The 4,110-nt window shown below is 50.2% G+C and overlaps 1 pseudogene; it reads right to left on the minus strand.

Moving 5' to 3' along the window:
* Positions 1-253: 253 nt before the first annotated feature.
* Positions 254-1,662, minus strand: LOC119292600 (annotated as a pseudogene).
* Positions 1,663-4,110: the final 2,448 nt, after the last annotated feature.

Here is a 4,110-nt window from a genome sequence, read left to right on the forward strand (position 1 = left end):
CGGATCTTTTGCAAGATATGGTGTGTCTGCAGGCGCCGCACAGCCATCATCATGCATGGTGCGGGCCCCAGGCGCATGCGGGGTAGGGCGGACGTGCGGCGAGCGTGCGACCGCGGGGGACTGCTGAGGCGCATGGACCCGCAATAGCTGGTGAGCGAAAGGGCCAAGGATGGAGTCCGATCGAGTGGGCAGAGAAGGATATGTAAACTTGGTGTAATGATGAAGGAAACGACTGCAGTGAGCGACGGCCGGTTCAAGCTGGTCAAAGAGAAAGAGTCAAAATCCTTCAGAATCAACGGGCCCATGTTTGAGAATTTGAATTTTGATTGAGTGGGAGAAGATGCCAGACTTAAAAATGTGCTCATGAACTTTGACTACCAGAAAATCGTGTTTGACCAAAAAACAGTGGTTTAGGGAAGACTCAACTAACAGTTCATTAGGCCTAATAGTAATAGGCAAGAAAGTAATCCAAAACAGGTGCGTGTGTTGAGTGTAATGCATGGGTGGTGTAAGCTCGGTAAAGCGATTAACATTAAGCATACGATAGAAAAAGCTAATACCAGGCCATTGACGATGCTCCTTGGGTAGATCAAGAGTTGTAGATGCAGGTGGCAGTAGAGCAGGATCAGCCGCCGATGGCGAGGGGGACGCGACACCAGCGGACGATGACAATGCAACCCCAGAAGGCAAGCAGCAGGCACCCCCCATAGACAGGGGCCATGGGAAGCGGATCATCATGCCCAGCTTGCAGAAGTCACCCATGGAGGCGATGAGCGATGCAACGTCAGGCGAAGCAACGGTGAAGGAGAATCACGAGTCTCCGTCATCCGTTACGTTGAAGAGGTGGTGAACACCGCCAAAGAGGCCGGCGAGGATGAGGCTTATCGTGGAGGCATCAAGAGCGAAAGGGAACTGGATGACGCGCGCGTACATGTGGCATCCGTGCTGTTGGTTTTGTGGATGTATGGAAACAGGCGATCGACATTGTGCCCAGGCGACCTTTTCGAAGTGGACGCCCAGGTCGTCGGGGATTTGGAGCAGCTGTGCAATCGTCATGCATGTAGCAGCATAGCGAGATGGAGGTGGAAGCGGGGGCAGGGTTCGAGCGAAGGAGAAGGAGTAGTTGCGGAAACGGAGAGTGGTTTGAGCGAGAATGATCTCTGCAACACGTGCAGAAGCGACATGGAAACGGAAGACCAAGGGAGAGCATTGGGCGACGAAGAAGTGAGCAGCCGAGCCACCCAGGACGGCCTGGAGCAAAGCGGCGACAACTATGGCGTTGAGGTGGCGGTTGGAGTGGCCAAAGGTGATGTAGAGCGGGGAGGCGAGGTGGAGGGCCGGGGTGGTGATGTCGAGGCGGAGGTAGTAGCAGCAATCATCTTCAAACTCCAGACCCATGGCATTGCCGCAGCCCAGGAAGTTGCGGAGTGCCACCTGCCTGGCCTTGACATAAGGTGGGTCGAAGAATGGCGAAGGTGGTGGAGCTACTGATGGGAGGAGCTCGTGTAGGGGGTTGGTGGCAAGAGTTAGGTCAGGCGCTGGGACGACGGCGTGTTTGGTGGCTGGGGCTTGACCGGAGGCCGACGGGGCGGTTGGCGAGGAGGACAATGAGGGAGCAGGAGCGGGAGCGTGAGCGTGGGCGGCTTCCATCGGCCCCGCCATTTTGATCTTTTATCAATTGGACGTTTTCACTACTAGGGAAAAGCCTATACACAGAACTTTAGCAGTAGCGCATGTTAAAAAAGGGCGCTACTGCTAGACAGCAGTAGCACGCGCGAAATAACCGCGCTGCAGATACATATATAGCAGTAGCGCATCCTGTTGTAAAAGCGCTACTACAAATATTCCCACCACTAAGCCGATTGGCTACACATAGTAGTGGCGCTCTTTTAGAAACAGCGCTGCCGCTAATTTTGTTGTAGCAACGCATTTATGTGTAAGGCGCTACTGCTTACGAAAAGAAAATGAAATGAAAAACAAGTAGAAAAGTAAATGAAAATGAAAGAAATAGAAAAATGAGAAAGGAAAAAATGTAAAGAAAAATAAATGAAAAAGGGAAAAAAGGAGAAAGAAATAGCAGTAGCGCGTTTCAGGAAACGCGCTGTAGCTAACTTAGCTATAGCGCGTTTTTAGGAACGCGCTACCGTTACGTTTCACTTAAACAGCGGTTTCCCTCCCCCCGACCATCACTTCTTCCCCAAATCCCTCGCCCTCGCCGCCGTCTCCCCAATTCGCCGTCGCCCCACTTCGCCGCCGTCTCCTGCCGGCGTGGACGCACACAACCTCACCGTCTCCTTAAAGGCCGCTGTCATCCTCACCGCCGTCGCCCGAGGCCGCCCTTAGCCCCACCGCCGCCGCCCGAGGCCGCCCTCGACCTCACTATCGCCGCCCTCCACCTCACCGCCACCCGAGCCCGCCCAGGACCGCCGTTGCCCATGCCCAAGCCCGCCCTCTCCGCCCCTGCCTCCGTCGCCGAGCACCTCCCCACCACCGTCTCTCCCCTCTCTGTAAGTCCCCCCTCCGCCCCACTCCTCTCTCTCTGTATTTTAGAGCAAAAATTAGTAGAGCAAAAGTTAGTTTATAGCAAAAAATTTAGTTTAGAGCAAAGGATGTTAAGTACTAGATGTTAGAGCAAAAATTAGTTTAGAGCAAAAAATTTGGTTTACAGCAAAAGTTAGTTAGGGTAGTAGGGTTTAATTAGGGTAGATGCTGCTTGTAGTATATAGTGATACTAGTAGATGTTAATTAGGTTAGGGCAATAGTGGTACTAGTAGATGTTAATTAGATGTTTTTCAGTTAGGGCAGTAGAGTTTTGCTAGGTTAATTAGGTTAGTAGTGCTGCTAGTAGTAGTGGTATAGTAGGTTAATTAGGTGAAGTTAAATGAATAACCTAAATGAATGAAATTAGTAGTTAACAGATTTTTTCCCTTTCATCATTATAGAGCACTAAAGTTAACTGAATTTTGTTCTATTAGTAGTTAAATGACTTTTCTTCTACACTTTGTTTTTGAATTAGCTTGTGAAATTTGGACATGTGGTTGCTCGTGTATATTTGAACATGTGTTGCGGTGTCAAAGAGGGATATTTGAACTATTTTCAGGGAATGAAGCTGAGTGGCCTATGTTTTTCCGGAATGTTGATTCGTTTCCGTTTCGGCAAATTTCAGCTTCTCAATTTGTCCACTTTTTAGCAAAGGTCATGCCGAAATTTTCCGTGAATTTCGGCATGACTTATGCTACAAAGTAGGACATATCGAGTGCCCGGGATTTGCCGCACCAGGAAGGAGTCAACGTTCCTGCAAAACAATAGGTCTTTTTATGTCATTATTCATTTTATTAGGTCTAGAATTAATTGACTAGATTTAATCATAGGAAACATGGTTAGCAACGAGGAAGGACAGGGTTCTGGTGATTGCGACGACGTCTACCGAGCGGCAGACAAATTTTTGAGCCTTGCCGACGATCAACCAATGTTGTTGCTGGGCTCGCCGGTGGCATCGGGGACTGAGACCGACATGCAGACCGGTGCTGAGACTGAGACCGGCGCTGAGACTCAGACCGGCATCGAGACCGACGCTGAGACTGAGACCGGCGCTGCCTCGGGGAGCGGAGCCGGTGTAGACCCGAAAGCAAAGAGGCAACGACTTCCTAACAAACTCAGGACTACTAGACTGGTGGTCACGGAGGTGGACGACGGCAATTTTGAGCCAAAGGCGCCCGAGGAAGCGCGCTCGTGCTAAGACAATCAAATAGGCTGCATCATACGGACAACCGCCACCATCAACGATGAGAAACTACAGAAGATAGATAATATGAGGCCCTCCCTCCTAAAGAAGTTTCACCAGATATTCTTGTTCCCGGGCCGGAATGAAAAGGATTATGAAGATCCAGATAAGGACCCGGTAATGAAGAAGATAAACAAACACGCCATGACCAAATTTAGCGACGTGTTGGCCGCTTGGAAAACAAGGGTGAAAGCAAGGATCATCGAAGAACATTCATCGAAGAACATTCACAAAAAGGATTACACCCACATCAAGGATGTTCTCGACAATGCTATGTTTTACTACCAAGCACGGGGTGGAGAGATCAAGGACAAGAAGAGAAGGGG

This window comes from Triticum dicoccoides, chromosome 4B (assembly GCF_002162155.2).
Source record: "Triticum dicoccoides isolate Atlit2015 ecotype Zavitan chromosome 4B, WEW_v2.0, whole genome shotgun sequence".
In the NCBI taxonomy this organism is placed as follows: Eukaryota; Viridiplantae; Streptophyta; class Magnoliopsida; order Poales; family Poaceae; genus Triticum; species Triticum dicoccoides.